We start from the raw sequence: 20,788 nt of genomic DNA on the forward strand, positions 1-20,788 counted from the left end.
TACACCCTTAATCGCATATCACAGTCTCCAAACTCACTGCTGAAGTGTGTTTGGATTACTGTACCATCTGAAAAAACTTTGAACACAGATTCAAAGAGCTTCTGGCTTCCCAAAATCGGAGTTCCCTGCTTTTGAAGAGTTCCCCATTTCCTTCACCATGAGTTGAAGATTGGTTTGACATCCTGCAGTAGTAAGCAATTCCATTTGTGATCAAGTTTCAAAACTGTGCTACTACTCATGTGCAATAATGCCCCAAGTCAAAATGCTCAGCCATTTAGGTCTCTGGGAGAATTCAAATATGAGTAATAATGTACTTTACTAAATATTAGCAGAAAAGTACTTTGGTGAAGCAGCCTGGATGACCTTTGGATTGGCCCCTTTTTGTTCCAACATATGTATTTAATATTTTCCCATCTCCATTAAAGAGCAGATGAAAGCAAGCAGAGAGAGGAATGGCAAATACTCTGTGTGCTTTTAGTTTTAAGGCAGATGGCCTGTGCAAAGATAAAAGACAGGATTGAAAAGGATTAATTAGCATCGACCAGAGAGGAATGCAAAAGAGGGAAAGTAGTTCATTAATATTCATTCACATTTAACACGTGTTTCCATTCCCACTTACTTATGTCTCAGGTGCAGAAGCACTTCTGTTAGCATTTGGCTGGCTGGGAATTTGTGGAAAAAACATGTATATTCAAGAGAAGTTCAACTTCCATTATACAATAGATCAGGTTAGGAATTAATTTGCTACATAACAAGATTCTCATGTTTATGTTTATGCAGAAAACAAAAATGTTGTGGTCTGTTGATATCTTAAACACTGAACCTTTGGCTCTGTGCGTGACTCTTAGCATTTTTGTTGTACTTTTGCATTGTCTACATGACAACAGCCCATAAGGTAGACCAGTATCTTGGGGACAGAAGAACTAAAACTGAAAGGTAAAGATTACACAAATCCTCTTAGTATTATATGTGAGGGAGGACATGAACCTCCAAGTTTGAAAATCTGTTTTTTCCTTGATGCTTTTATTCAATTTATATGTTGTTTTGCAGCAGTTACAAAGCATCAAAGAAAAACAAAACAAAAATCCATCATCATTGCAATGAAAGAAGGTGGAAATCAATACAAGCTATAGCCATGTAGCATTATACTATGACATAAAATAAGCAACAATTTGAAAAATTTGAAAAAATACAACCACAAATAAGAGCAGTTGACTTATAATGATTTTATCCATCTAAACCAGTGATTCTCAACCTGTGGGTTCCCAGATGTTTTGGCTTTCAGCTCCCAGAAATCCTAACAGCTGGTAAACTGGCTGGTATTTCTGGGAGTTGTTGGCCAAAACACCTGGGGACCCACAGGTTGAGAACCACTGATCTAGACTAATACTGTATAATCTGACATGCTAAGGCATTTTCCAAATATCTGAAATCCTCCGGCTTTCCCCCATTGTTCCAGGTAAAACTACAACTCCCAGGAATCCATAACATTGAGTCATATCATTTGCAGTAGTGACAAACTACATTAATTCTACAGTGTATATGCAACCTGAGTCATGATTCTCTATTAGAACTCCCACTAAGTACACTTTAGCTAGTTTCCTCTCACTTACCTCAATTTGCTTCTTAGCAAATGGTGCTATATGTTACCTTCTCAGATGGCAGGACTGACTATAATTAATTCCACCATTTCTTCATCAGGTTTCAATCACTAAGCAAACACTCACATGAGAAGCCTCCTAGCCAAGTTAAAGGAGGATTTACATCCGCTTAAATCCCCACCAACAAATTTGACTGTACATCGATTGGCCAATATGCTCAAACAAGAATTCACTTAATAAAATCTATCCACTCATTTTATTATAATCAGAAAGAAAGTCAAACATGTCAAATGGACAGACATTGTTTGAAGGAATTTATTTACATAGCTCAAAAATGCTGTTAATTCTTTTGCTTTTAAGCAGCCCAGCCAGAAATTTGATGCTCTGGCACATCTAGGGCATTCTTGCTTGCCTCTCATTCATTTCCTCAGAGTTTCACCAAAGGCTCCTGGAATGTGACTTGAAGGCATATAAAGACAGCATAACATTGCCAAAATGAAATAGGGTAGGGTTGTTGGGTCAGTGCTTGGATGAGAAGTGAACTCATCTGCACTCTCTTTTGCACCACCAAAGTAAGCAGACAATAATTGCAATATAAAGACATAGCAATATTAGTCTGGAATATTAGTATTCAAAGGGATTTTGTAGCACTTTGGAGACTAAGAGAATGACGTTGGTAGAATAAGCTTTCATAGACTCAGGGTGCACCAACACTGTAATATTAATGTCATTTGGCGCCACTTTAATTGTCATGACTTAATGCTATGGAATCAAGGGAGAATGCCATGATTCTATAGCATTGACCTCCCAAGTGTGTAACTACTTCAAACTCTTACTGTTGATAGCACAGCTTACCCAATATAAAATAATATTTTTTCTTTATGGTATTTGACTAGAATATTACTATTATTCAGAGTGTTCTGATAAACATATAAAACAATTCATGGTGCTGCGCAAGCACTGATGGGAGCTGAAGAGGAATTGCTTGTTAAAAACTAGATGGCAAAGCTACCTGTGGCATCTGATGGTAAATTTCAAAATCTGGGTCCATTCTGTCTTGTTTTAATGTGCCTCCTTTTCCCATAATAAGACTACTCTTTCGAGAGCCAAGCACCTTACGCTGCAATAAAACTGAAAATACTGCAAGAAAGTATCAAGATGATGTACTTGCTGACAGACTATGGAATAGAAAGTGTTTTGTGGTTTCAAAGAGCATAAATGACCTGGCTTTTTACTCTTTAAATGCATTTGCACAAAATATCTGTGAATGTGAAAATAGTAATAAGTAGAATAGTAATAACACCTAATTATGTGAGAATCTTTCTGAGCTTGGGAATGTATATACTGAGCTTTTCTGAAGATACAGATTTCTATTTTAGTTTCACAGGTAACAAGGGCCCTTCCACATAGCCATATAACCCAGAATATCAAGGCAAATAATCAAAAATATCTGTTTGTACTGTGTTATCTGAGTCCACACTGCCATGCATTCCAGTTCAATGAGGATTTTATGCAGCTGTGTGGAAAGGACCTGAGAATCTGAAAAGTTTGGACATCAAATGCATTTGTTTCTATAGGAAAATTAGTATCTCCAGTTGTACCTCCGTAAAGGAAATATTTATACAGTAGAGGTGAGAATCATGAAGTCCCCTAAATGTTTTTGGACTGCAACTCCCAGCAACCTAAACAGCATATCCAGTGTGGAAGAAAGCTAGGGGTTTTGGTCAAACTATCCCTAAGAAAGTATTAAATGCTGTTAAATGTTAGTGTGTGTATATATGTGCGTGTAATTAGGAAGCTGACTAGACAGTTGCCCCAAACTGCCTGGTTTCAATATTGAGTCCAAATCTCTGTCTTGCAGAGTGTGCAAGCAGCTGGTATCTAAAAGCTGCTGCTACAATTTCTTCCTAAATTAGTTTTGATTCCAAGTTTATTTTCTATGTTCTGAAAAATGAGCTTTCCCTGAAGAAATTCAACACCATCTCAATTTATGGAGCACAGAATATACCTCTATATGCACAATCGAATATCCCTGTCTTCTCGACAGATCTAGCATGAAGTGACTGAATCAGTTAATGTATTGTACAACTGGTTGAGTCTCTCTTTTCTAGAAATCCAAAATACTCCCAAATCCCAAACTCTCTGCCACCTGTTCACTTTGGTCTCTGAGGAAAAATCCAAAATCTGAAAAATATCTGATCCCAAGCATTTTGGATAAGGGAGACTCAAAGCTGACCCTGGTCAGCCATTTCCTAGATATAATTCTCATCGTGGGAACTAAGACAGGACTGGAATTCTGATAGAGAGCTGCCCATCCTGCTGCCCAAGGATTACCTTGTCTGAATGAGTTCTAGTGATGAGCAGAATACCAAAACCATTCAGGATTTCTATTGGGTCCATTAGTTACTCATTAATCATTTTAATAATTGGCCCAAAAGATGATGTTTACTACTATCCAGTATCAATGTTGTGTGACTTCGACATTAATACAGAGATGGCTGTCATTAGGAATAGTTCACATCTTCCAAGGCAACCATATATGTGTGTGGCCACAAATAAGTTGAAATATGGACAACCTCCTAATAGCAAGGTGAGTTCAGCAGGGGGAAATGTGGTGAAAGTTATTATGATCTCATTGCAATGTGTGTCATATGTGTGCCATTGACAGCATTACTTCAGGGTCAATGCAGACTAAGAAAATGTGCCAGACATTTTTTGTCAGTGTAGATAGACCCCAGGAGTGTCCTTGCCTGTTGCACTACTTTCACATCTGCACATAGCAATTTAGACCTTTCTCATTTAAAGTATTAAAGTATTGCGTTTGTCATTAAAAAAATGTTCAGTTAGTGCAAAATGTGTTGGCCACACTGCTCACATAGACTTGGATCAATGGCACTGGCTGCCATTGTGTTTGTTTCTAAGCACAATCAAAAGTGTTAGTTCTCACCTATGAAGTCTTCATTTAGGATACCTGACAAGCTGCTTCCTCCTGTATGAACATGCCCACAGCTTAAAATATTTTGCTAATGTTATTTTGATTGCTGAGACAGGCTGGGCTAGTGGGAACATGAGACAGGGCTTTCTACATGGCGTCATTCCAATGATGTAAGTCCTTAATTTTCAAAATTGTTTTAAAGGTTTAATTGGCAAGTTATCTAAAGAGCTCTTTGAGTGTTGGAAGACAACTGAAGAAATTATTTCACAAATAAAGAGAACACCTCTGCAGCTGTCAACACATCAAACAGCACAGAAAAATGTGGGAAAGCCCCTTGCAAAATACTTTTAAGTGGAATGTAAGAAAAGCATTTTCCTGTACTTGTCCTTAAGTATCAGTCAAAATTGCATCCAGCATTTCTCCGGGGTCACATATTTAGAGTTACCCAATTTTATCTCTACAACGGCACAAAGCGGATTAGGCTGGGATCTTTATGATTTGTATTGGCTATCTCGGTGACAGAGGACATGATATGGTATGTACTCAGAGATACGAAGTTTAGAGAATACATTTCAGTTATGGATAGTGTTGTCAGGTGTGTCAGGGATAGAGAGAACTAGTGTGGTGAAATCATTTCAGTGTTGGACAATGATCCTAGAGACCAGGGTTTAAACTTGGTTGAGCCATGGAAAAAAACTAGGTAACCTTGGGCAAGTCATACTCTATGAGGACCCTTCCACACAGCCATATAACCCAGAATATCAAGGCAGAATGATCCACAATATCTGCTTTGAACTGGGTTATCTAAGTTCACACTGCCATAGCAGTTGTGTGGAAGGGGCCTAAGTCTCAGAGGAAGGCAATGGCAAATCTCCTTTGAACAAATCTTGCTAAAAAAAAAACCCCATAATAGGGTCATTTTAGGATTGCCATAAATCTGAAGCAACTTGAAGGCACACAATAGCAACATAGCTTTTTCAGGAGTACAAAGCTTTTCCTTTTATATTGATTGAACAAGATGCAAAAAATACTATTATTATGGGGTGTGTATCATGTCATTCAATATTTTAGCAATTAATTCAAAGAGCTGCATTGAAGAACCAGGATACGTGATGTGGTCAATGAGATATATGAGGCAAAAAGAAAATGGGCAGGGCATATAGCATGGAAAAAAAAAGACAATCAATGGACATGCTAACTAATGAACTGAATACCAAGAGACCACAAGCAGGCAGATCTTGTACTTGATGGGATGAACCAATGGTTAAGCTAGGTAAAGGTTTCTCTGACATTGAGTCTAGTCATGTCCGACTCTGGTTAAGCTATAACCAGAGATGGAAAAGAAAGGCACAGGATTGTATATTTTGGCAAATGGTAGATTTGTGTGAAGCCCAAAGGAGTGGATTGACAACAAATTAAATAGAATAGAATAGAATCATGTAGTTCATGGATGTGGACAAGATGTTCATAAAGAAATGCATGGCTAGGATCACTGAAATCAATACTTCCATTCAACATTTAGCTAGAACACATTTAATAGACAAGTTCTGATTATCAACCCAACTCAGAATTTTGGATTTAAGTAAAGCAAGCAAGCAAATAAAGGTACATTTGAAATGGCTTGACTCCTGTAACTTAATAGCATAGGTTTATCAAATCTGGAATAGTTCCTTCAACTTGCATTTCAAAATCCAGCAAAGGCCGTTCAAGCTCAAAAACAATACATTGTTTAATCATGTGTTAATGTCACCAAAAATGCGAGAACTATAGTTCACTATAATTTTCCAATGGAAACATTGATTGAGATGAGTAATATCCCCACCTAGGATGACTTGGGCTAAACTTGATGCTCAATGAAGTGTAAGACAGATGATTCATGGTTCTTTCTCCCTTCTGTCCCTTTCCTTAGAATGATAATGTAGGTGGACAATGACTAATGTTGGAGAGAGAAAGCTTATCCAGACACATTGATTTCAGGTCAAATCACACTTCCTTCTCTTTAGCCAATTTAACTTAATTGTTGCTTCAGTTGTACATTTGTAAGTTCTCCTGACCTTAACTCCTAAATCAATGTGTTTAAGATTAGAGGGGGAGATGAAGTTATCCATTCTCCAAACCCTTCTTTTACTTTAATATTTTCTTATAAAAGAATATATTGTCTATTCTGAAAGGTAGGATGTAAAGAGCAAATAAAATATCCCAATGTTTAGATATCACACTTCTTTCTGTCTTTTCTTTCTTATAGCAAAAACAAGGAGGACCAGAAGCAAATGCAGTATAAACTGTGTCTATACAAGTTTTTGGTTACCCACTCCAGTTCTCCATAGCATTTTCTCCCATCCACAGAACAATAAATCAATCTTCTGTGTTAACTAGGCACATTTTGGGTTTTTTTTTGGAACCTTATGGTTTCTTTTTACTTCAATTTGTCTCTCTGCCCCCCAGTCTTGGGTTAGAGATCTGACAAATACCTTGATATACAATGCCAACTTAATGCAAAATGTCGACAGTTTCTTAGAAAAAGCCAGGGAGATGTACACAGAATCTGTGAAAGAATTTTGGGAAATCTTTGACACAGCAAAATCATTGGTGGAATCTATGGGTGGAGAAGTTAAGATTCCTCACATCTGTTCAAGGCAGACTTGTAAAAGCAACATCCAGGCAACTACACCAACACCACTAGAATATTATTGGATGTACATCCCATTTCTGGACATTTTCTGCAGTCAGCTTCGAGAAAGGATTTCAATGCCTTCAAGATACTGACACACTGATGGAAGAGTTTGACTTGTGATGTAGAAAATGGAAAAGGATTACACCTGGAGAAAAATCATGAAATGCACTGGAAGCATCTCTTGTCTACTGAAATACAATTTTTTCTGAATATGAAGAAACATTTTCAGGTTTCTGCAGCATTGCCAGTGTCAACAGCTACAAATGAAATCCAAAGCTTAAATGTTTGAAAACATATATAAGAAGCACAATGCGGCAAGAAAGACTGACTGAACTTGAATTCTTGAGTGTCCACTGAAGTTTATCACTGGAGCCTGATTTCTTTCAAAATCACAGTTTTCAAATGTTTCCAACAGATGTTCTGGTATTCTTTTGTAACCACTGAATTACCAATTAAGAGTCATTTTCAGGAGGTTTTTTGACTTGAAACTTTGTAGCTAAAATATAAATTGGATTTAATTCATTGTATATAAAAATATAGAATAAATCATAGAATTTAAATTATTTTGTGATATGGGCATACTCTTCATGATTCACTAAAAATAAACATTGTTTCACGCTCCCCCTTTTTTTTTTTTTGCCTACAGGCCTTGTTGCATATTCTAAAGAATATTATGTTTTTCCTAAGTTTCCTGTTACTTCCTGTTGTTCATGGGCTCTGAACCTCTTGCCAAATATTTCAGTCCATGCAGCCCTGCAACAAAATGCTACAAGGCAGCATACCTCTGTTCAGAGACCCAGTCTCTCTTTGAGAATCCTCCCCCATCAAGTACTCAATTTCAGTTTCATTCAACATGGATTTCTATTAAAAAATCCATGTGAAATCCCTAAATCCTATGAAATGGAGGAAAATATCCCTATCTATCTATCTATCTATCTATCTATCTATCTATCTATCTATCTATAATAATGTGTGGGTGATAAAGTGGTGGTTATTAGCATTGTTCATTCTTCAATGTGTTCATTCAACAGGCGTAAAGGACCACAAAGCTGGCCCCTTTACAGAATGACTTTGTTTGTGTGAAAGGCAATGCATCTAAAGTGAGCCTCCTTCGTGGAAGAGGTTCTTCATGGATCCAGAATCTGGATTTTCCTGCATTCCAGCTCACACTGGGAGCCTCCAAGGATATAAAAGTTTCTGTTGTTCAGACCCATGCTTTTTTATACAAGCAAAACAATGTTTAGTTGGAAAGGGTAGGCTAGGACACTCTTTTTCTTATGTACCGAATACCTGAACACGGTTGGATAAAATGAGAGTGACCTGCGGTGCCAGATTGACTGCAAAGGTCTGATTCTGTACCATTTCTTCTTGTGTTCATCTGGGGTGAAAAAAGGAGTGATGTGAAAATTCAGAATGACAACAAAACTGATGCATCGTGTAGTGTTGATGTTAAAGCGTATTATTTGCTCTTTGAAATTGTTCTACTCCTCTTAGAACTGCTCAGCAATAAAATACTCTCCTTCTGCAGAGGTTTTGAAATAGAGGTTGGATGGCCATCTATCAGTTTCGATTGTGTATTTCTGCATGGCAGGGGTTGGACTGGATCGCCCTTGTAGTCTCTTCCAAATTTATGATTCATATGCCTATTTCCCATTTACGCAGGGACCTTCATGTGGATCCCTCAAAAAATTGTGGGAGGCAAAGCAGTGGTAGATGAACTGAACACATAAAATGTTAACAACTGCTTAGGGCACAGAATAAATGGGACTCCAAAATGACGTGCAAAGTGAGTTCTCACATTTCTACTTACTTTTCACCCTTCAACTTCTTAAGAAGAACATACAAAATTAAACGAATGGGCAAACAGCTATTTCTTTCCATCTTTCCCTACAAATGTCTCACAATCTCAATCTTTCTTGATAAACACTGTATTCCCACATTTAATTCCTACATTAAATAGAAAGGCTTGCTGTTAAATGTATCCAGGTCTACTCGGATTCTCACAACACAAAAATAGAGATGGGAATATTTACTTTGACATGAATACCCATTCTATAGAAGACTTGCTTCAAAATACCCAGTGAGCCAAAATTATTGAATTCAGAGGGTTTGTCTTGATTATTAGTATTGAGGGAGAGCTTGGTAAAATATATTTTTGGACTATAGATCTCAAAACCATCAGTCAACTTGATTAGTGACCATGGTGGATATGGGATTCAGTGACTTATAATCATACTTTCCAAGCTCAGTATTCTGGTACAGGTTGAGCATCCCTTATCCAAAATGTTTGGAACCAGAAGTGTATCCGATTTTTTGTAATTTTGGAATTCCTGTATTTGCATATATGTATATAATGGGCTATATTAGATATGAGACCCAAGTCTAAACACAACATTCACTTTTAATTCCTATACACCTAATGCACACAACCATCTCCCCATCTCAGCCACACATGTAGATATTTTTGGATTTTGGAGAATTTTAGATTTTAGAGCATTTTGGATAAGGGCTGCTCAACCTGTGTAATGCAGCTCAAGTAATCAAGTCATGGACCACAGTGGTCAAATCCATATTCTATATAGGACAGAGAACAACAAGCTCTTCAGGTAAAACTATCCAAAACTCAGTGAGAACCGGGAAAGTTATAGTGATCCTGCTCTTCTGAAAGGTATCTGCAAGTCCGAGGTTCAGAATATATCTTCTCAAGAATCTACATTTCTGAGGCTTGCAATGCATGTTTCACCAGTTTACATATGCATGTTTAGCACTGTAGTAACCTATGACAACTTGAATGCATGAATGCAGAACCAGATCACCAGCTTTCATATAGATTACAACAAAACACAGCCTTTTTTAAATAGAACCATTTCAGTCTACACATTGACTGAGAGTACTTGACCATTTCATGAAAGTGAATGAAGTATATTTGGCAAAGTTATGAATTTGGAAGTCTCTAGGCTGCACTCATTGTGAACTACAGTATGTCTCAAGCACTGATCCCTGGAAAAACCTGTTTTTCAAGTCTACAGTAAAAGGATCATGCTGCCTGACTGGATAACAGGCATAATGTCATCAGGCCTCACTGGATATATTTTCCAACTGTTTTTCAAACACAAATGTCTTTCAAAGGCAAAGAATGAACATATAGGGGTATACATCAACCAATCAAATAGAAGTGTTCCTGAAACAGAAAATCTGGTCTCAGAGGCAGAAATAACACAGAAAGAATAAAAACAGGCTCATCCACCATGAATAATGAATAGTTCAACATGTTTCATCTTATTTTTGTTCCAGATTAACAATATGCACCTGTGTAATGAAATAATCAAGTCAGATAAGCTTTGCAAATCATCATCATCATCATCATCATCATCATCATCATCATCATCATATTCATCATATTTATTTTTACCCCACCACCATCTCTCTGAAGGGACAGCACACAAAAGCACTCCAAGGTGCTACACACAAAATAGAATTACATAGCATAAAAACAATACACACAATTAAACTGAATACAAATAAACAAAGAACATATGACAAAATTAGAATTTAAAAATTATAAAAATGCAAGAATACATATGGGTAACTGTGCTTCTTCAAGTAATGAGCTAAAGTGCCAAAGTAACAAATGGTCATTGTCACGTATAACCATAGAGGACTACTCAAGTTCAAAGGCCCGTTTAAAAAGCCAAGTTTTTAGGCAAAAGCAGACAACCGTCTCTGGTTCAAATCTGCACTCATCCATGGAAAACCACTGGGTGACTTTGGGCAAATCACACTCTTTCAGCCTCAGAAGGAAAAGCAAATACTCCTGTCAACAAATCTTGCTTAGAAAACTTAGGAAAAAAAATGGTTTTCCTTAGAGCCACCATAAGTCAAAAATGACTTGAAGACACACGACAATACCAATCGCAACAACTAAGATCTTTCTCCAATATCCTTCTAAGTAATAGTGGCTAGGTAAAATACATAATGAAATGTTAATGTTCAAAGCAAGTTTATTGGGAACATTGCTTTTAAAAATGCAACACCCCCACAATTTCTCTTTATGTTATAGATGTTGAGCCCTTCCCAACCAATGACTGCATTTCTCCAAAATGAAGATGCATAATCATCCCTCCACATTCGCTGGGGTTAGGGACACAGGACTTCCATGAAAATGACAAACCACGGATAAAGAGGTTTATCCATACCTCACAACCTCTGAGGATGCCTGCCATAGATGTGGGCGAAACGTCAGGAGAGAATACTTCTGGAACATGGCCACACAGCCCGAAAGACATACAACAACCACGAATAAAGACATTGCTTCTTCTTTTCTTTTTATCTGAGAGAACATCTCTCTATGACTATGGTCAACTTTTGCTGGAAGCTAATCATAGAATTGCATTGGAGTACCTAGAGATTCCTAGGAAGCTATTCTCTCCTGAAATCTCTAAGTCCTCTAGTGTGACTGGAGGAAGTCGACCACAGAATCATGCTAGAGGACCTAGAGGATCCTAGAGAGAACACTTTAATCAAATTAGTGAATAATCAAATCCACAAAAGTCAAAACTCCAGATATGGAGGGACAATGGTATGTAAAGCTGCCTTGAGTCCCCTCTGGGGTAGAGAAAGGTGGTATAGAAATACCACAAATAAATAAATAAATAAATAATACACATATCTCCTAATGACTCAGAAAAGAAATAGGGTTTTTTGCTCCACATTTTTAATGCAATCCCCAAGAAATTCTGTCTAGACTCATAATTCCTTGTAATTTTTCTTTTTTCTTTTTTAAAAACTCCTTCATGAGTCTTTAGTGGAAAAATGGTATTGATCTGTGGACTAAAGAGATTGTGGGGCTCCACTGAAAAATAATAAGTAAAGGGACTTGTCCGTGCTTACACCTAGATCCAAGAACTGCTGGCAGGAGTTAACCATGTCACTCATTTTACTTACTGGATATACCTGGAATCAGGTTCCATATAGTCAGAAGCCAACACGTGGTTCAAGAGTTGGACATGACCATGTTTTCTCACATGTCGAAGATTCTCCAAGGTAACCCCAGACCAGGTCTTATGGAGGCATTGGACCCATCTAGCCCAACTGGATTCATTCACCATGCTAAAAGCACAAGAAGTTATGGGGGCCAGGCACACACCTTGAACAATGGAGGGAGCTACAGGAGCAGGATTACACACACACAGCTCCTAAAGTGAACTCTTTGCTTGGCTCCTACCGTGAATGTTTGACTGGCTTTCCTGTCCTTCTCCAGAATCCTAGGAAAGAGGAAGGTGGTGGCGCAAGAAAAAATTGTGTTCACCACAAGGCATAAGCAACACCACCCAAACTGGGAAATGCTATTATTTGTTGCTACAACTTCAATGACTTTACTGTGTTTGAGCAGTGTTTGTTTTCCTGAATTGTTATAGATTTTTTAAAAAAATAAAATACAGTTGGTATTGGTTGCTTTGAAATCATGCTATCAAATAAAAAATAGTCAATATAATGTTCACAGTTCACTTTGCCTCGCCTCATTTGGCTTTTCAAATAAGATTCAGATCTCATTTATGCTTTTATTATGAGTTGAAATATTTTCCCCTTCACCATTTTCTTCATGATATTAAAAACCATTTCTGTTTACTTTGATTACTTGTGTATCTGACAGTTTCTTTTTTTCCTTCTTCCCTTAGTTGCTTCAATTTGTATTAATATATTTGCTGTTCTTTTGTATGCTTGGATACAATTACAGGTCATTATGGTTTGGTTTTGTTTTGTTTTGTGTGCTGAAAATGCCTGATAATTTCATAAAACACAACATGTTGGAAAAGTTGAAATTGATTTCACTCCTAGTTTAGAAAATGTGTTTTTTGGACCACGTCTCTCAGAATCTTCCCGCCAGACCAACCACTTGCCAAGCTGAATGAGGGATTCTCCAAATTGTAATCCGTTAAAGATGTGAGCTTCAGCAATAGAAGCATAACCTTGCACCTGCATTATTAGCAAAAGCAGAATTCTAGCCTTTCTTGGTACAGACTTAGGATTCCTTTACTGAGGAAACTGCTTTACATTAGCTCAAACCATTTGTCCAACTAGTCCACCACTAGTCCACTAGTCCAGTGGTTCTCAACCTGGGGTCCCCAGATGTTTTGGGCCTACAACTCCCAGAAATCCCAGCCAGTTTAGCAGCTGTTAGGATTTCTGGGAGTTGAAAGCCAAAAACATCAAGCACAGCCTTTCCAAGGCTCAGTCAGAGCTCTTTCCAACAACCTGTTTATTGATCTTCTTAACTTGAGATGCCAGGAATTGAACCTGGAACCTTCTGCATGCAAAGTCAGTATTTTAGGGTGGAATTACAATCCCTTACCCTAAACTCTTTGTATCATTTGATATATATAGAGAGGGGGAAGGAATGGGGGGAAAGAGACAGAGAGAATGCAGTAGACACAGACTTGAACATCAACCTTACAAGGAAAAAAAAAGATTACATTTACCTCTTTTCTGACCGTGAAGAATCCTTCAAAACAGGAAAGTGAGGAAAAGTGAGGTTGTCTTTCCCATTACAGCTTTTTCATACAATTCTGTGGGTGGTACATGGAAAAAATGGCAACATTAGAAAAGAAGCAAGCTATTTCCTTCCAAGGACAGCACACAGTACAGCATGCCAATGGATATTACGTCTATAGCTACATGCACATCCTAGGAACACAGAAAATGTTTAGCAAAATCAGCCATATACCTAGTAATGCTGCCCATCTGTAATAAGAGGTTTAGTATTTAGCTTCGATTGGAAACAGATAATTCCTTGTAGCCATGCAACCTGTTATAAAAAGGGAAGAGAATGTTCTGTGCTGGCTCTAATGCCATTTCTGTAAATCATCTATATATATAAAAGAGTGATGGCATCAGGGCAGCGGACAAAACAACAAAACTACAGGCCCCCCAACCTTGACATTTGACAATACAACCCATCATCCATGGCTCTAGGTTGATACAACAAAAAGAAAAGAAAAATAAAGTCCTAATTAGAGGGAGAGGAATAATTGTTTTTATCCAATTGCTGCCAGTTACAAGGCTAAGTTCCGCCCACTTGGTCTCCTAGCAACCTACTCAGCCCAGGGGACAGGCACAAGAGTTTGGAGAGACCCCTAAGGGCCATCCAGCCCAACCCTTTCTACTATGCAGCAGGACACAATCCAAGCATTCACAACACATGGACAACATATAAATACTATACAATACTACACAGGGACATAAACCCCCTCTATCCTCACCACTTTCACAGTACACAAACAACCAAATGCATATTAAACATAAGGACAACCATACAACAGACATTCAATACCACCACTACCTCAGCAAGTTCTCACCAACACCACTAGACAACGCCACAGCAACGCGTGGCCGGGCACAGCTAGTATTAATATAAATGTGAAGGGCTATGTGACTGACAGTATTTTCTTCACTCATAGCAGCATCTGTAACTTTTCAGCACCCAAATATCCTAGTTTAATAACAGAATTCTTTCTCTCCAGTTTGGAGGGTCTCTGCCAAACACCAGAGGAGATCCTTGGGTAAAACCTTGGGGACTTGTTTACACTCACCCAAAACTCCAGACTCACTCAAACAGAAAATGTTTATCTGTTTTCATAGCACACAGCTGCTTCCAGTGAATATCAGGCAAAGTTGGAGGATTCTCTAGAGTTTGCTCTCTGTCAATCTCTTCTGCTTATCATAGCTGAGAGAGATTGAGGGACAAGTGTATGGCTCAAACCAGAGCCGGTCCAAGGTAATTTTCAAGTGTAGGTGAACAGAAATGTTGCCCCCCCCCCAAAAAAGACCAATCACTGAAAAATAAAAGTGTTCCGTAAAGTCCCAAACGCCTTTGTTCTCGCTCCCCAAACCACCAAATGCCTTCCTGGCGAGGCCTCCAGGAAGGCCTCACGAGGCCTCTTCACCCCCATAACTCACCGGCCTCGTTTTTTCCTGGGAAACTTTGCCCCAAACCAGCCAGACTGCTGAAGCCCCAAGGAGGCAGGACTCCTTGGCTGGGCCTCTCCTTGGTAGGGCTCCAATTTGTTCTGGGAGCTGCCAATTACCAGCCCGGAAAAGCAAGCTCATGCTTCTGGTAAAAGTTCCCCTAGTGGCCATGGCTGGGAATGCGGCGTTTGATTTTTCACCATGTTTTCAAGCCCGCCCCACCGCCGGCACCATCTTGCTTTGGGGAGCTTCTCTGCTCCCCAAAGCGGCAACCTCAGCTCCTTCCTGCCGCATGGGACAGGAGTTGCCTTGATGGTGCCCCCAACAACATGGTGCCACAGGCAAATTCCTAGTTTACCTGGTGGTAGAACCGCCTCTGGCTCAAACAAAGGACTGTAGAATGAATGCAGTTTGATACCACAGTAGCTGCCATATTGAATGTTATTGGATCCTGGGGAGTTGGAGTTTGGTGAGTTATCAGCACTATTTGGCAGAGGAAGTTAAAGACGATGTAAAACCATTGCATTTAAAGTAGAGTCAAACTGCATTCATTCTACAGTGTAGATACACTCTTTGGACTTCTTCACGTGGGGCATTTTTGCCCTGTTTTGCCACTATGTTTCATGGCAAGGACAGGGCCTGCTGTGCGCTACCAGATGACGCATGGCAGCCGCCACCCACATTCTTCCTACTATGGGGAGAAAAATGTATTTTTTCCATTGGAGCTACCCATACTTTCCTCCCCTTTTTCCCATATGATGGGGCAAGGGCAGCAGGGCAACATGCGTTGCCACCATTTGCCATCCTTTCTCCCATCTGATGGGACAGGGACAACGTGCCAATGAGCCCTGTCTCATCCTCACCATGTGATGGGATAAGAAGGAACCACGCGTGGGGTGCCATGAATTACTCCAAGTGCCACACGCCTTCCCTTTCTCCAGCCCAACAGCCAAAGGGCCATGTGAAAAGATCATTTGTAAACTTGCAGGCTTCCACTGTTCTCAACAACTTCATTTCAGTCATGTGAGAAAAAAAAAAACCAATGAAACCACAATTTTATTTTTTTTAAATTGTAATTCCATGTTTCTGCTTTATTCTTCTTTTAATTATAGAATCATAGAGTTGGAAGAGACTACATGGGTCATCTAGTCCAACCCCCTGTCATGCAGGAAAAGCACATTCAAAGTACCCCTGACAGATGGCAATCCAGCCTCTGTTTAAAAGCCCCCAAGGAGGAAGCTTCTACCACACTCCGAGTCAGAAAGATCCACATCTGAACCACTCTTATAGTTAGGAAGTTCTTCCTAATATTCAGGTGGAATCTCCTTTCCTGTAGTTTGAACCCATTGCTTCAGATCCTAGTTTCCAGGGAAGACAGGCCTGTTCCCTCTTCCTTATGGCATCCTTTCACATATTTATACATGGCTGGCTATCATGTCTCCTCTCAATCTTATCTTCTGCAGGCTAAACAACCCCAGCTCTTTATTTATTTATTTATTTATTTATTTATTTATTTATTTATTTATTTACAGTATTTATATTCTGCCCCTCTCACCCCGAAGAGAACTCAGGGGGGATCACATTACACATATAAGGCAAACATTCAATGCCTTAACATAGAACAAAGACAAAGACAAACACGGGGCTCCGAGCTGGCCTCGAACTCATGACCTCTTGGTCAGAGTGATTTGTTGCACTGGCTGCATTTGGTTGCTCAACAGCCTGCGCCACAGCGCCACAATACTCTCCATGGGGATGCATGGTCTCCAGACCTTTGATCATTTTAGTTGCCCTCCTCTGGACACATTCCAACTTGTCAATATTTCATTTGAACTGTGGTGCCCAGAATTGGACTCAATATTCCAGGTGAGGTCTAACCAAAGCAGAATAGAGACGCACATGACTTCCCCTGATCTAGACACTATACTGCATCACATGGTTGGTTCATGTTCAACTTGTTGTCCATTAAAACTCCAAGATTTTTCTCATATGGACTGTTGTCGAGCTAGGTGTCACCCATTCTGTATCTTTGCATTTCATTTTTTCTGCCTAAGTGTAGTATCTTACATTTGTCTTTGTTGAAATTCATTTTCTTCATTTTTGCCCAGCACTCTAACCTGTTAAGATCATTTAAATTCTGATCCTGTCCTCTCGAGTATTAGCCGTTCCTCCTAATTTGGTGTCATCTGCAAACTTGATAAGCATCCCCTCTAAACCTTCATTCAAGTCATTAATAAAGATGTTGAACAGTACTGGGCCCAGGACCAAACCCTCCTTGTGGCACTCCACTAGTCACTTCTTTCCAGGATGAAGTGGAACCATTGGTGAGCACCTTTTAGGTTCAGTTACTTAATTAAAGATACAGCATTTCCTAGCCCAGTATCTGACTAGTTTGCTTACAAGAAGGTCATAGGGGACTTGTTTAAAGAGTATTATTATATTTCTGTTTAACTGTACTTAAAAAAAACTTTCTTAGATTGCTTGAATATTTTCTTGAAAATAATTTCATGCCAAAATTACCCTTAAATAAAACAACAACAAAATACATTGATCATCCCTTACTGGAATTCCAAAACTGAAAATACTTTGAAATCCAAAATTGTCCACCTGCGTGGCAGAGATAACAGCACCTTTATTTTCTAATGTTTCAGTGTACACAAACCTTGTTTTATGCACAACATTATTTGAAAATACTTTGTATAAAAGTACCTTCAGGTGATGTATATAAGGTATATGTGAAACGTAATTGAATGTCATGTTTAGAATTGGGTCACATCTCCCTTCTGTATATGCATGTAAATACAAGGTTTCCAATATATTTAAAACTTCTGAAATCCAAAACACTTCAGGATAAGGGTTACTCAAACTGCATCATCTTTCCCTATGGCTTACTTTTATTTTGAGAATTTGAACAGCATGACAATGTCTTAAGAAAAGAATCTCAGGTATCAAAGCTGGGAAAACCTTTTTGTGAAATGTTGGAGACAAACTGCCAGGCAAAACACACATTATGGGACTAGAACAGTCGTTCTCAACCGGTGGGTCCCCAGATGTTTTGTCCTTCAACTCTCAGAAATCCTAGCAGCTGTTAAACTGGCTAAGATTAATGGGGACCCACAGATTGATAACCACTCACCTAAAAGAACCAATAACCTTAGAATAAGGCATCTCTTTCTTACTGACCATAATGGTTTCCGATGTTAGGGAACAGAATACTACTTTGTCAGTGACGGATCATTCAACTATATATTCCCTGAGGAGGAGAAAGAAGAAAACACTGTGAAATATATATGTGATATACTTTTTCAGATTGTAAGGGATATCAATATATTTTGAACAAGATATAGGAAACTCACAGCATGTCTCAGTAAACTGAAAAAAAAAGTACTCATGCACTTAATGATTCTATCCTTTCTGGGAACAAAAACAGTCTAGCTACAGCTGAACAGGAAGACATCAGCCACTGTCAATGAGAAAAGGGCATGGCATTAAAAATCCGTGTCAGATTTTGCAAGTTTGTGTTTGAGGCAGAACAATCGTAACAATGGCAATAAGAATTTAACCAATTATGTTTACCATCCAGTTATGAAGAGTTTGGGGTCTAGTTCAAAGTATATAATAGCATACACTCCAGCTGTCCTAATTTGGTAGATACAGTCCCATTAATACTCTGTCATCCCGCTTCTTTCAGCTACTTCTTAAATGTACCAGATTCTTTCTTTGTCTTTCTGTTCCCTTTCCCTCCCCTCGTATTGCCATAACTGAGAAATTAAAATAGCATAAAAGTAGAAAGACTCGCTGGATAGACATACGGCAGTAATCAGGATTCCTGCCATGTGTCTATGGAGGCTGGTAGGATCACAGATCATTGGACCATAGATTGCCAATTAAGTTCTATTGTGCAGAGAAATTTGACATTGGACCTCATCACGTTCAGTCGTCCAACATGGGTGACAGAAGGGGGATTCACCAGGTGAATCTGCTGGGTAGCAGGGCAATCCATCACCTCGTGACCCATATCACCCATCCTACGGGGGAAAGTGTTGCTGCCCGGCTTTCCCCTGTGCTCACCCTGTTGTTTATCAACGAGAACACAAGAAATCCCCCATGTTCTCATTGCTCCCTCTTACGACACTTTCAGCAGTTCAGGGGTGAAGCCCCGCTGGAAGTCGATATACATCGTTTGATGGGATCCGCCGAGATCCGTCCCAGAACTGTGGTTCAAGTGTTGTACGATGGGTAAATTTACTGGTGTGATGAAGTCCATTTAATGCTTTAAAATTGGCATGTTTCATTCCCTACAGCAATGTGATTGTAATGAGATAGCAGACTGGTGTGATAAAGAAGGAGACAAGAAATAATGGAGCAGAATCTTGTCCTTCCTTGGAGACTCAGGCAAAAGCAAACTGCTGCAGTCTCTCGTAGCTTTGCATTCTTCTTCAATGATAACTTTTGCCATCTTAATAACACTCTGATATTATTAGGCCACATGTTTCCTGGTTTTCATATGTGATATGTGGAAGGGTATGTAATTTTACTCTCATCAGTTTTTTCAAAAGCACACACCCACAAGTTTTCTTGAACTGGAAGGCTAAAGACTGTAAGTAATGAAGGACTTTAAAAAAAAAAGTTCAGTGAAATGAAAGCATATCAAGGACAGGGAATCTTTGAGTACAGAATATTCAAGCAAGCATCTGCTACCCAGTGGCTGTGGCCCAAAAACTATCTATAAGACAGTTTTCAAAATCTTTACTATCATTGATTACAAATTTTATGAGGGTGTCTGAATACAATGTTCTCCTTTCTTTTATGTTCCTATCTGCTTTTCATATTATTCTCTGTTATTGTGCAAACCATTTTAAAGAGCAATCAAAAGATTGTTTGACCAACCAATGTCTTCTGCATGGCGCATGTGAAAATGGAAATTTAAGGTGAAATTGGGGGCATCTCCAGCTGGGGAAAATTCTGGGGGCTTTTCTACATTGGTCCTGTACCTCGCATTGAGCCAGAAATAGTTCTCGGTGTCCAGACAATGGCTACGGGCTTCTGGTCCATAATTTGAAGAAAAGTCAAAAATGCTCTGGCGTTTTTGGCAAACTAGTATTTACACAACATACAAAGGAGAATAGAGTCATTATGTGTTGTGTAATGAACCACTTACTTTTGATAGCCGTGAACAATTCAAGCAATTTTCTTGAATTACACACAGAGAAAGACTGGGAAAAAAGCATAAAGCTTACTTCATGTTAAAATTAAGGGGAGGTTTGGGGACCAAAATTATGGATTTTGATAAGACCTCTGGTTATTACATAGAGAGGGGAAAGTGCCAATGCCAATTCAGGAGACCATCTATCCATCGCCATCAACATTTTCATGTACAGGCCAGAAGTGATGCTACAGTGGATCACCAAAATGATAATCATTGGAAAAGTGATGGATGATGAAAGAAAACTGACATTCCAGATTGCATTTTGGAAGGAACTTTCAAGTAGTCTCTAGACATTCAAGCTTTTTTTTCTATTTGTGCAAAGCTCAACTGATCTGGTTGCTTCATTCCATAGGTATACATTGTTGGTTTTAAATAAAACATTTGCTTTTACATGTTGAACAACA

At 38.9% G+C, this 20,788-nt stretch overlaps 1 protein-coding gene across 4 annotated transcripts in view; it reads right to left on the reverse strand.

Annotated features, from left to right (window-relative positions):
• rab27b (RAB27B, member RAS oncogene family) overlaps positions 1-20,788 on the reverse strand; it is a 175,856-nt gene that overhangs the window by 44,712 nt on the left and 110,356 nt on the right. For 2 of the 4 annotated variants that reach the window (XM_062974252.1, XM_008115109.3), the window contains exon 3: positions 13,690-13,776. The gene's annotated coding sequence lies outside the window, so the exon portion shown is untranslated. Of the gene's footprint in view, positions 1-13,689; positions 13,777-20,788 lie in introns of those variants that run through there. The other 2 variants (XR_010003928.1, XR_010003929.1) reach the window with 1 other exon arrangement.

This window comes from Anolis carolinensis, chromosome 2, assembly GCF_035594765.1.
Source record: "Anolis carolinensis isolate JA03-04 chromosome 2, rAnoCar3.1.pri, whole genome shotgun sequence".
In the NCBI taxonomy this organism is placed as follows: domain Eukaryota; kingdom Metazoa; phylum Chordata; class Lepidosauria; order Squamata; family Dactyloidae; genus Anolis; species Anolis carolinensis.